Here is a 13518-nt window from a genome sequence, read left to right on the forward strand (position 1 = left end):
TAAGGAAATCCAAATCAAGACAACAATGAGGTACCACCTTACACCAGTGAAAATGGCTCACATAAAAAATAACGGTTCCAATCTCTGTTGGCTGGGATGTGGGTAAGAAAGGATCTCTCATTCACTGCTGGTGGAAACGTTGCCTGGTCCAACCCCTATGAAAGGTATGTAAACAATATGGAGAGTGCTTGGTAAACTCAGAATTGAGCTGCACTATGACCCAGCAATCGTACTCCTGGGAATCTTTTCCCAAGACACAAGGCCATTGATCCCGAATTATGTATGCACTTCACTATTTATCACAGAACTCAGCACGATAGCCAAGATTTGGAACCAACCTTGATGCCCAACAACTGATAAGTGGATCATGAAGATGTGGTACCTATACACACTGGCATACTATGTGGCAGTTAGAAACTGTATCATTAGTTATGGATTTTGCAGCAACATGGATGAATCTAGAACATAAAATGTTTAATGAAGTAAGCCAGAAGAAGGATAAATACAGAATGATAGCACTTCTCTGAGGGATCTTGTATATATACCATATATACATATAATACTCCATAAACAAATACAATGGTCTAGTAGGATAGAATCTTAATGCACGGTAGTTGCCAGTATTTAGCAAGGAGAAATGTTCAAATCAAGAGTAAGAGGCACAACACAAAGCCTCGACTATCCATTATACCAGAAATAAACCAGCAACAATAGAATTGGTTTAGAGAGAACAGGTATGTAAACATCTTCTAACTACAAAGTTCTATAATTAGGTATATAATAATGTCTTAAGGTATTTATTTGTTTATTTGTTGGGGCCACACCCAGTGATACTCAGAGGTTACTCCTGGCTATGTGCTCAGAAATCGCTCCTGGCTTGGGGGAGCATATTGGACGCAGGGGGATCTAACTGTGGTCTGTCTTAGGCTCGCACTGGCAAGGTGTTTACTTACTTACTGCTCCATGCCACCGCTCAGGCCCCTGTCTTAAGATATTTATCCGCAGAACCAGGTGAAAGGACACCCTCTCAGCCCCACATCTCGTGCCCCAGCAAGAAACTACAACCAACATTCCTGCTGACTCATGCTGTGTGGTCCTTTTTCACACCTCCCCCCAATGTGGACTGTTGTATGATACAAGATTCAGTTCCAGAAGGATCCCCAGCACAAGGACTCTACATAATCCCTTTCTGCTGCAAATAATTTATCAAACTCAATAGGACCAGTGTGTGTGATGAAAATGTACCCTAGATTTTACCCCCCAAAAGAATATCTCAAAAGACAACGGGGAAGCCTATATTTCCTTTATATGTTTAATACCTCTATAATAATACCTCTGAGTCTGCTTATTCCCAAATGTAAAGTAGCCTCTTACATTACTGTATTTTCCCCAATTATTTTTTAATTTATTTTAATTTATTTCTTCTATTATATATACATATATACATATATATATATATATATATATATATATATATTTCTCTCTTTAACTTCACCTGTTTTGATTCTGCTTAGAATGCAAACCTAGAAGAAAAAGTCATGCCTGCGATAAAAACTCAGGTCGAAACCAGGGCACAGAGATTCTGTAACTTGACATTCTTATACCTAAATGCACCAGCAATATAAATGGCACCACTCCTTTTTGCTAAAGCATACTATAAAATGGGGAGGCTCTTATGTATAGAAACAAGCTCTTATCTACTAGGGATAAGAACCCATACATTTTATAATACAGGGGTGCCTCCCACCCTGAACATGTGTCATATTGACTCAACTTAGACGACTCCATGTGATCAGACAGTGACCATCCAATTCCAAGCCCTAGAGCCCAGACATAGAATGGACACAGTTTCCTGCAATAGTACCAGGAACCAAACTTCCCCTTGGAAATTCCAAGACCGCTCTAGCACCAACTTGCACCAGTTTTGATATGACATCCTGACAACGAGGAAATGGCAACAACTTGATCTAAGAGCAGGTTGTCCTAATTAATCACCTTATGGTAAGATGAAATCAGAAAACATGTCATCCTTTGATCTGTGCAAAAATCAAGATTGCTAACTACAGAAGACTGACCTTGACAACCAGGAATGGGCAGAACTTATCCTGGGACCAATAAGAAAGACCCTAGCCAAGGCTTCAGCCTAGGATTTGTACAGTAACCAAGATCTTTAATTCCAGAGTTCTGACTTTGACAGATCTTTTGGCATGCGAGAATTCTACCACTGAACCACCAATGCCTGGAGCAGATCTTTTGGAAACATAATGAAGGACTCTTTCCTAGGCTTGTCCTAGGATCTGTGAAGAAACAAAGACCACCAATTACAGAAGATTAATTACAACACTGATGGAACAGAACTTCTAGAGCCATAAAGAAAGATGCTATCTTAGGCTTCATCCTATGATTTTGCAAATACCAAGATCTCTAGTTAGAGGCCTAATTCTATCAGCCACAACTGAACGTAAATTTTCCTGGCATCATGAAAATTCCTTGGAACGTGTATGGAGTCTAGTTATTCCATTAACAGTATGCTCTAAGGGCAGAGAAAACCTGTATCTTTTAGCACAAATTCTTTCTAATTTCCCCCAATATTTTCTGTGCCTATGCAAAACAAGCAAAAACAACAACAACAACAACAACAACAAAAAACCTTGTCACATCAGCCCTCCTTTCTTTTTTCATTTCTTTCTTTTTCTTTTGGTCTCATGGTTACTGTTTGGTTGTTGTATTTGTTGCTGTGGTGCTTTTTTGTAGTTGCTGGTTTTAGTCTTTTGTTTGATTTTTTGTCTATTTGGTTGCTGTTAGTTTTTGTTTTGTTTTGTTTTGTTTTGTTTTTTTGTGAGGGGTTGCTTTTTTATTATGATTTTTTCTTTTTTCCCTTTCTTCTTTTTAAGTTGATATTTATGACCTCTAGATGGACTCTTCCTGGTTGTTTTTTTTTCCTTTTTTATTTTTTTTTCAAACAGAACCACTAAATTATTTCATCTTTTTCTACCTCATGAATTGAGAGGAAAAATGATGGTACCAGAATCAAACAGTTGTATGAGTATTGAGTAGAAATAAAAATTGATCAGACTTAAACACCAAATCCAAAGTCAACGACAACAGAATTGATACCCAATCTTCAACATGCTATACACAGAGAGTACCAGTTATACTAGCAGTTCAGGAGGCAAAGGAGCAAAATGCTGGGAACTGGGGTGGAGGGAGGACAACAACGGTGGTGGAAATACCCCTGATTCAATGTCACTATGTACCTTAAATATTACTGTGAAAGACTTGTAATTCACTTTGATCATAATAAAATTATTAAAAATATAAACACACATATCATATAGTTTTTTGCTGCTTATGAATACAAGTATTATTTAACATGTTATATTGATGTGAACCAAGGAGGTTGCTTCTTGCTCTGACTATATAAAAAGTCTGAAATAGTTCACTACAAAAAAACACTATAATAATCCATTTTCCAAGTGCCAAATTTTATTACAGGGTACATAATATATATTTAAATAGCAAATTACCTAGACTTCACAGGGTTAATCACTCAACTTCAGCAAATGATTGTGTGCAATAGTTCCCAAGTCAAAATATCAAAGACAACAAATGCTTTTCAAATCTAAGCAGTATAATAAGTTGTAAAGCCTCAGAAAGATAGAATAAGACTAATTTTACTCTAGTTTTAAAGTTTGTATTTTATCCAGATACTCAATTTTTATGGTTATTTTTAGGGGGGACACATCTGGTGATGCTCATGGGTTACTCCTGGCTCTGCACTCAGAAATTGCTCCTGGCAGGTTCAGGGGACCATATGGGATGCCAGGAATCAAAATTGGGTTAGCCACAGGCAAGGCAAATGCCCTACCACGTGCTATTTCTCCAGCCCCCAGACACGCAATGTTTTACCTTTTCTTCCAATTTTGAAAGCAAGTTGCTAGACTTTCTTACATCTTACAGGAATTATACATATTAAAGACATTTAAATAATTTTTTTTGTTTTTTTCGGCCACATCCAGTGACACTCAGGTTACTTCTGGATATGTGCTCAAAAATTACTCCTGGCTTGAGGGACCGTATAGGATGCTGGGGGATCGAACTGGGTTCCATCCTATGCTAGGGTGCACAAGGCAGATGCCTTATGGCTCGTACCACTGTTCCAGCCTCCATTTAAATAATTTTACCAAATTTTAGACATTATAACCAACATTCAATGTAATACCTGCTGACAACACTTATGAAATTTAGTTATCTCAAGCAATATTAAGCATTCACAAGATTAACAATATTATCTAAAAAGGCTAATCACAATATTTTCCACACAATTTTTTAATTTTTAGATACCTTTAAAGTCAGAAAGTTTTTCTACAGTAGAAATATAAAATGCCCAAATTTTAAAACTGTTTTTCTTTTTTGTAGCTCAGCTGGCTTGAATTTAAAATGACTAAAGTCTTTCTTTTCCTAGTTTGTATTTGCTTATTCTTTAACATATGGACAGTAAATCAATGTATATAATTGTTCTTGCTCAAAGTTCCATCTTTTTGGGAGGATTTTAACTATTTCAGGCTTGAACTTAAAAAATTCCCAATTTCCAATTTCTTAATAATTACTTTTTACCACTCAGAGCCCACAGTTGTCAGGAGTTAACATCCCACTTTCACTCATTTGTTGTTTGACATAACTGTGTTCCCTGGAAATATTCACAGTAACTTGCTTAGGGAGTGGAGAAGGAGAAAGGTCTATACTTTTCTGGGCGCATGCTTTCCCACACAGCCCAGACCCAATTCCGAAGTGCCAGTTCTCTCTCCTGGCACCGCCTGCCTGCTTTGGAGGCCAGGACTCTGCCACTCCCATGGAAGCATAGAGAGCATGTTGCAGGTGAGTGCACTTTCCCCATGAAGCCCTACTTTCCATCCCAGGCAAGCTGCCATTTCCACCAGCCCTAATGAGGGCACTTACCTTGGCTATTGCTGTGGCAGGCTCAGAAACATGCAGAACACAAAATACAACAAGAGGAATGCAAGAATTCAGACGTACTCTAGAATGGCACACATGATTACCCAAGGTCTTTTCCTTTCCTCCCCTTATGATCTTACCAAACGAAGTCCACCATTCCAAGAAGTACAAAGAGTACAGTACAGAGGTTTCCCCGAGAACTCTGCTGGGGAGCTATCAAGCACGTCTGCTAGGCTCACACCCAGGCCCAGTTTTGGCACCACCTCAGTCAGGCCTCTTGGTCAATTCAAGGCAGACCATCCCTGACTAGCCGGACCTCTTGGTTCTATTAGAACTGCCTCTGGCAACCTTAAGTTGGGCCTCTAAGTTTTATTCAAAATGGCCCCAACTACCTGGAGGCTTTTCCTGAGGATTCTTCCACCTCAGTAACCTGTGCCCAGCCGGGGCTTTCAGGGAATCACTAACTCCTGCCTTATTCCAGAGTCTGACACAGTTTACAAACTTCAGACTGATGCCAGAATTATCAGGACCCGGTCAGGTTCCTTTTCCAGATAAACTTGCTTCTCCAAGACATTGGGGTACTTATTAAGGGGATTATTGGCATTCTGGATGAGTCCCCATTGTAAGGGTTCAAGGAAGCCCACCACCTCAAATGAAGACTCCAAGTACTGAGTAAAATGCAATAGCAAGCACATTTATTAAGCTAGCATGCTAGGGCAACTGTAGGAGTCACCCCAAGCAGCCAGTTTCCATACATTATAGAGGCAAAAGGGGCAATTCATGGGGCCAAGCATGCAAATCAGATTTTATAGAATTCACCACTGCAGTTAACAATAGTGCACAAGATCCAAGCCTATAGAGTTTGTCTAATTTCAAACCCATACTTCGTCAGCAACTTCCTTATTCTTGTTTGAAAAAACCCCTTATTCTGATCTCAGATCCTGTTTTAACACAATAGCAAGCAAGTTTCTTCTTTATATAGTATGGACATAGTCTCTGAAAGTCAGGGCAGGCCTCTGATCAAGGTTTGTGTGCCTAATGGGGCTTTCTTGCTTAGAGCTTTTCCTAACAATAGTTCTTCCCCAGTTTTGTCCCTGTAGATACCATGAACAAGGATAGTCAGGCCAGCCCCCAGGGGACAGAGAAACTGAGACCATGCTGCAGTTCTCTCCTGCTTCACCGCTGGCCATGGATTGAGGGGCTTGTTAGTTTGAAGAGGGCCACACCAACTATCAGTTCCGTGGAATCTTGTCAGTTCTGACAAAAACCTTCATTTCTAGGGAACCTAGTTGAAGCACATCTGCCAGCCCCTGGCACGTGACACCTCCCTGGCACCCAATTGGCCCAGGTTCCTTCCTACATGGCTGACAGCATCTGTAGGAACAGGGATCCCTGGTCTCCCTGGGATAGCAAATGTCCCAGAGGCCTTATCACTTTGAGGCAGGAAGATCCTCCCTCAACAGTGCCAGATAGCCGGGGTCACTGCCAGCCTTTGCCACCTTATAGGCACCCATGCTCAAGAACATGCTAAAGCCACCCTCAGCTCCTCAGCATTGGAAGCCCATCTGAGGCTCTGGAAAAAAGCAGCCACAGATGAAAGTATTTAGTTGCAAAATTGATGATGACAAGTGGAGGAGCTATTTGCAGAATAAATGGCCAGAGGGTGTCGAAACTAGTGGAAGATCACTGAGTCTTTAGGACTGTGTGGTGAGGAGGAGGAAGAAGGCTGGGAGGGAAAGGGGTGGGTCTCAGGTGTCTGAAACTCTCACCACCACCAGAGCTGTTTTCTGAACGGGCAGAGTTGACCCTTGGTTCAAAGCTGGGCAGTTGAGGGACTGAGCAAGTTCACAGTCTGAGGCTTTGCACACAGAGCAAGAATGACTGAATTGAAACACGAAGCTGTAAGGTCAGATACAAATGGAGGCACATTTTCAGGCTCAGCTATGTTGTTACTATGTAAAGCACCTGTAGGAAGAAGAACATTGCTAAATGCCAGCAAAGACAAGCAAGCTCTGCCACGAAAGAATCCTCTGAATATCAAAAGCACAAATGCATGGAACCACCTTTTCTCTTTTTCCAGAGTTCCAGAATATTTCCAATCAGGAGAATGCAAATTGAAACCTTTTTTACTTATCAAAATTCACAGGAGTTGCTTTAAAAATTAGAGTTCAGAGTTCAAAAATTAGTCTTACTGTCTAATGTGAAAAGTGAAGTGTGTTTCTTCATTATCACAATCATCTTGGAAACGTTCTGCCTTTGTCTCAGAATTCATGAGGTTTTTCCCAATATTTCCGTGATCCAGCCTGCCCTCTGCCCTGAATTTTTTCTCCACTTCTTCCTAAATGGGAGTCTATAACTTCCAAATGGACCATGTTCATTTTGTACCAGTGTCTGGACATCCTTCCTGAAGATGCCCATTGTCTATGTCCCTGCACTGTTCCCTGGACTCTCTTTTTCCAGCCTTCCCGTAGCCCATAGTATCTCTGCCAAGAAGAAACTGCCCCTTGAAGAAATTGCTCTTGTTTCTGTGACCAAGCATCACCTCTCTTTCTTATTAAATTACAGGTTGCTTTAGAATAGATTTGGTTTCACTGTGGGGAAAATATACCAAAAATCTATCTTGATCAGACATTTGACTTCATCTCCCCAGTGATTCTCACAAAGTTTAAGAGTGTTGTTAGATTTTGAATGGATTATTTTATAAACACCTGAAAGGCATGATCAGAAAATAAACTGAACTTAGAATTTTGGGGGGGGCTTTTCTTCCTGAACTCAGTGTTCTACGATGAAACTGCCCTGCAGTTGCCACAGCTTTAACACCTAAAACACTGGAGAGAGGAAAATCCTTTCCTGTTTGATCTACAGTGCTCCTGAGTTTTCATAACTCCTGAGTTATCTTTTCTCAGAACCCATGTTTCTGTCATAATCTGTGATATGAATGAGGAACAGCTGAGGATAATGTTGGACGCCTCAGTTCCTCCACACACTTTACTATTCATTCTAAGTGCCAGGTGCCCTGGACATCTCCCACACACTGACCACCCTGCTTGGCCAAGTATCAAGAGGTATGATTCCCCCAGGGCTGAGCCCTGCTTGGGATGCCCCAGCAAAATCCATTTTTCAAAATGCTTGCAGGTGCCTAAAGTCAAGTTCAACTGTAGCCTTCCGCAGTACCCCATTTCCACCCAGTGTGGCCACAAACTGCAGGCCTAGAACAGGGCTACTTCTCCAGCTTCTTCATCAATCACAGAAGTACTGGGTCAGCCCCTCTGCGCACTGCTAGACAGGACAAAGGGGAGAAGTCCATAAATTTTCATTTTTTAAACCTTGTGATCTTTACTCCTAATTTTTTTAATTTTATTTTATTGCAACAATTATGATCAACAGAATCCTTCATAGTTGAATTTGAGATGTACAATGAGTCAGGGCCCTTCCCACCACCAATGTCAACCTCCCTCCACTAATAACTTCAGAGTGCATCCTATACTACCATACTTTTCTCCCTGGCCTGCCAGTATAACAGGTCCCTTGATTCTATTTTCGTTGACTTTGGCTTGGATATTTAGTTCTGTCCTTATTTATTTCCCCACCAATGCATCTAAGACCACTTAGCCCCTATCCCCCAGACTTTCTTTGATTTTTTCTTCTTAGTTTTATAGAAAAAAGTGCAGGAATATGCAGTAAAATAAAGTAATCTGTGTCCCAAGTCCTATGAAAAAGGCAAGTGTCCCAATTTAAAAGATAAGAAATTAGGGCCAGAGCTATAGTACAGTGTTAAGGCATTTGCCTTGCACACAGCCAACACAGGATGGACCCAGGTTTGAATCCCGGGATTCCAAATGGTCCCCCGAGCCTGTCAGGAGCAACTTCTTGGGGCAGAACCAGGAGTAACCCCTGAGCACCACCAGGAGTGATCCAAAAACCAAAAAAAAAAAAAAAAAAAAGAGAGATTTAAAAAATGCAATAGAAAATGTGTGTGATAGGTTTTCTGTTTGTTTGCAGAGGCACAGCAAAATATGGGGGAAAATAGAAAGGAAAAACCTTTGGTTTAAAAACAGAGAGACCTTCCCATGAAGCATTCTGGCCTAAGACCAATTCAGGCTCCAGGAATATTAAATTGTCTAACCCCAACTCTGTGGTCCCAGTAAAAGTTCTTCACAATCACATTGTGAAGGCTTCTGTAGCTAGAGATCCTGATTTTTGTACAGATCCTATGTTGAATTCAGGGTGACATTGAGCATCTTCTGGTTTTATCTAATCATTAAATGGCAATGCGGGGAGCCCTGACCTGAAAGCACGTTGCTGCGGTTACCAAATCGTCAGGGTGTCATATGAACCCACTCTGAAGCAAGTCAATGTCAGGGCAGCATTAGGGCTGTCCCTGGTAGATACTCCTCATTTCTTATTGATTGGTTATTTTGTCACCGTCTATCAAAATTTATCATGAATTTTTATTTATAATCCAAATAACATGTTACTTGTGTTTTGTAATTCCTTTTCTGTGATTATTTTGTTTTTACATTTTCTTCATTTTGGAATCAAATGTTCAATTTATGTTTGTACATCTTAAATATGGGGGGGGGGGCTTCTGGGACACAGCAATGATACTCAGGATTTACTCCTGGCTCTATGCTCAGAGATCATTCTTGGTGGCACTCAAAGGACTATATGGGATGCCAGGGATCAAACTTATGTGCAAGGTGTAACTAATCACCTTAAGCACACACCCTGTTTTAACACCCAGAGCACATGACCTGCTTTCTCTAAACCACTTACCTTCTCTTCCCTAAATGCAGAAGCACACACCCCTCTCACATCCTACTTGATTGGCTGATACAGAGTCCACACCTTACTCTCTCCTAATATAAATATCCTTTTCCCACATACAACGACTGAGTTTCTCTCCTGAAGTGGCTGGTGGATGTTTGTTTGTGAGTGCTCTACTGATCTGGTATCTGACCTCATCAGTGACTCTGAACTTACCAGCAACTTCTACATCTTGAGATCTGACTTCACCGGCATCATTTATACAAGGCAAGTGCCCTACAACTGTACTACCTCTTGCCCCCTGTACATTTAATTTTTCTGAGAGCTGACTTTAAGCAAGGTGCTCATTCAGTTTTTGTTTTGCTTTCCATGTAACTAAAGCACATATTTTGGATATTCAATGAGTCACATATATTGTGGTTTCTGGCCTAATATTCCAGTAATCTTGTCTAAAATTCTTGTTTTTGGAATTTATAAATGCATTGAGGCCTAAATAGAGACCTACTAATAGGTGTTCAGACCCCTGTGAGCAGTGCCTTCCCCAGAATGCTGGCAGCTATGGCTTATTAGGGAAGACAATTAAGGATTTCACTCTTTATAGGTGGTACTTGGTTTACACAACAATGTGGTCTAAAGCCATGATCCAGCAAAAAAATTGTTAACAGTAAATTGGAAAAATTATTACTTGAGAAATATAGTCAGATTATTATAAACTCTATTTTATACACTTATGGAAAAATTACAAAATTACTATTTAGTGTTAGAATGTTGAGAATCCAAGTATTTCATCACTATATAAAAATAATTTCCAGGATGGCTCCACAACCCTGTCTTATAACTGAAAGGTGTGCACTTTTGGACCAGCTAAGATGCTGACAGATTCTCACCCACATGTGCCCTCCAAAGTACCCTGTTCTTGGAAACTCTGTTCTGTGTGGCCGCTGAGTACTCTAGGATTAAGATGGTGCTTCAGATGATGGGATTTCAGCAAGCACTTTGGGGCATAAAACCTGGCTGGTTTTCAGGATGTGATCCCTGCTCTCTTTATTTGTATTTTCTAGTTAAACATTTATCATTTAATTTTGAACTTTTGAATGCTCCTATACAGATGCAGAATTTAATTTTTATTTGTGATCTAATTAAAATTTTTCTAGTTTTATTCAAAATACAATTAACACACAATATTATATCCATGTCAGATGTACAATATATTGTTTTAATATTTGTAAAAATATTACAAATAGTAGTTTTGGGGAAACTTGTTTTGTGAACTAGAAACAGATTCTTTTGAGAACCTTGTGTGTGGCTGACCCTGCTTTGTTTCCTGGCACTACATAAAATCACTCCCCTGAGCACTTCAGGGTATAATCACTAGGGTCAGTAGGTATCTAAGCCCCAAAACCCTTACAGACAAAATAATTTTGTCTTTGATCTTTAGCTAGAGTCATTTTGCTGTCATTTAAAAAAAATTGTACTTTTTAGTTCAATCACTGTGTTCTTACTGGCTGGTTTTCTCTTAGGGTTTCTCTGAGCTTTTTGTTTGTTTTTGTTTTGGGGGGCCACACCCAGTGATGCTCAGGGGTTACTCCTGGCTATGTGCTCAGAAATTGCTCCTGGCCTGGGGGGACCATATGGGATGCCAAAGATCAAATTTAAATGTTTTTAAATGTTTCCTAATATTCATCTTGTGAAATTGGATCTATTTCAAGGCAACTAGAGTAAATAATATGAGCTAATGTAAAAATAACAAAGAATTCACTTTACAAACTTTGGTTTGCTTTTATAGAAACAAAGCCAATGTAGTATCTCACAATTTAATGTGATGTCTTTGCATTTAAAAGTACCTTTAATAGAGGAGGGGGATAAGTGCATTTAATATTATCTTTTTAGTCAAAATGAGGTAAAGGGAGCATGTATCAGGGCAGCGGAATTGGTAGATAAATGTTCCGATTTCTCAGGTGATTTTTTTTTTTTTTAGTTTTTGTACTTCTGACTTTGACTTTGACACCAGGTACCCAAAATTTCCTCCACTCCAACTCCAAAGCCCTAGTAAGAATACAGCAAATTTGACTCAAGTGGGTGCTGTGTCCATAGCAAATACTTTCTTACTATTAACTAATTATGATTTATGGTTTTCTTTTTATGGTTATTACATGAATGTTCACTTTTGAATCAGTCATAGAATGTATTCTACTTGATCATGTGTGGTCCTCTGTTAAATATTTAAAAGATTTACGTGTGGTCAGAATTTTTGCTTCTTGTTCATTAAATATTGATGGGTCTGTCCTTGTAATATTCTTGTTTGGTTTTGGTATGAGGATACTGGTGAATATTATTAATTCTTTGATTTTTCTGAAATAATTTAGGATGAACATTTTTAAGGATATTAAAAGATTAACTGGTAAAGTTCTTAGCATGTTTTTAAATTACTAGTTCAGGGTCTAATTCAGTCTTAGTGGGCGATACTTACTAAAATTTATTGAGTCTTTCAAACTGATTAATTTATTAGCATTGTTACAGTCTTTTGTGTTTTTCTAAAATAACTTTATTTCTCTGTCAAAGCTCAGGAGCTTTGGTTGGTTTGGTTGTGATCAGCAGTTTTGGTTTGATTTTGTTTAAGGTCCATTAAGATCCACTATTAAAATACAAACACAAGTTATCAACATATAATAAAGTTTAATTTGTCTAAGATATTTGATATCTACCTAAATTTTCTCCATTGGCCTGGTCACTGGCTGCTGAGATATACATTGTTTTATTCTACAGATGTTGCAGACTTTTCTGATTCTTTTTGTGAGTGGTTATAATTTCAAAGCATTGGCATTATACAAATTACTTGGTATGGCTTGTCACAAAAAATTATAACGTGTGTCCCAGGCTCTAATCTAGCTTCATTTGGGTTTTGGAGCCACACCAGGTGGTGCTCAAGGGTCACTCCTGGTAGAGTTCAGAGGACCATCTGGGGTGCTGGAGATGGAACCTGGGTTGTGCATGCAAATACTCTACTGTCTATGATATATTAATCCCCATGATTTATTTTTAAAAGTTCAAGACTGGGGATGAAAAGATTTTAGTTCATGACTTAAGAGTTTTTTCTTATTCTCTTTAATTTTCATTGTTGTATGTGGGGTTTTGAAATTTTAATACTATTACTGTATTGTCTTAATACATAACTTTCAATTATTGCTTACTGTATTTTATTGCTTTTTATTTGGTGCATTATATTAGAATACCTTTGTTACATTAAGCTCTTATATACAATGTCTGTTCCCAGCTCTTCCTACCTTATATAAGTAATTATGAATTAACCTCTCTAAATTACCATTTGCTTCTAGAATTCTGTTTCAGCCTTTATGTATTTCTCTTGAGAGCTCTAGGTAGTATCAGGAAAAGGTCGATAATGATAGCATTTCATAACACACTAGGAAGAAAACATTTCTTTGTGCCTATCACCACATGTACAATAAATAGTGTCTTCACTTCTTGGCTCATGCATGGTCATTATTCAAATTACACTGGGTCTGGAAATTAGGAAAGCTCAAAGTGGTGAAGTGTCAGGGCCAAATAAACCCCAACAAGAGAAGCTTAGAAACTGAGTTTAATTGAGGGAGAGGCAAACAGGGAAGCCAAGGGCCTTACAGCCAATCCACTATTTCAGAGAGGTAGAGAGGGGCCAAGGGTTGAGACAGGGTAAGGAGTCAGTCAGGGAGAGGACCAGAGGAAAGGGAACAGTAGGAGAGGCAGCAAAAGCATCAGAAACACAGAATCAACAAATTTCTCCAGCAGTTCAGCAGC

At 39.2% G+C, this 13518-nt stretch overlaps 1 protein-coding gene across 2 annotated transcripts in view; it reads right to left on the reverse strand.

Moving 5' to 3' along the window:
• PPP3CA (protein phosphatase 3 catalytic subunit alpha) overlaps positions 1–13518 on the reverse strand; it is a 1090725-nt gene that overhangs the window by 796642 nt on the left and 280565 nt on the right. Inside the window, exon 15 of one of the 2 annotated variants that reach the window (XR_007502343.1) lies at positions 5275–5284. The exons of the other annotated variant lie outside the window; for it this stretch is intronic. The gene's annotated coding sequence lies outside the window, so the exon portion shown is untranslated. Of the gene's footprint in view, positions 1–5274; positions 5285–13518 lie in introns of those variants that run through there. 2 annotated transcript variants of the gene reach the window in all.

The sequence above is a fragment of the Suncus etruscus genome, chromosome 14 (genome assembly GCF_024139225.1).
Source record: "Suncus etruscus isolate mSunEtr1 chromosome 14, mSunEtr1.pri.cur, whole genome shotgun sequence".
Lineage (NCBI taxonomy): Eukaryota > Metazoa > Chordata > Mammalia > Eulipotyphla > Soricidae > Suncus > Suncus etruscus.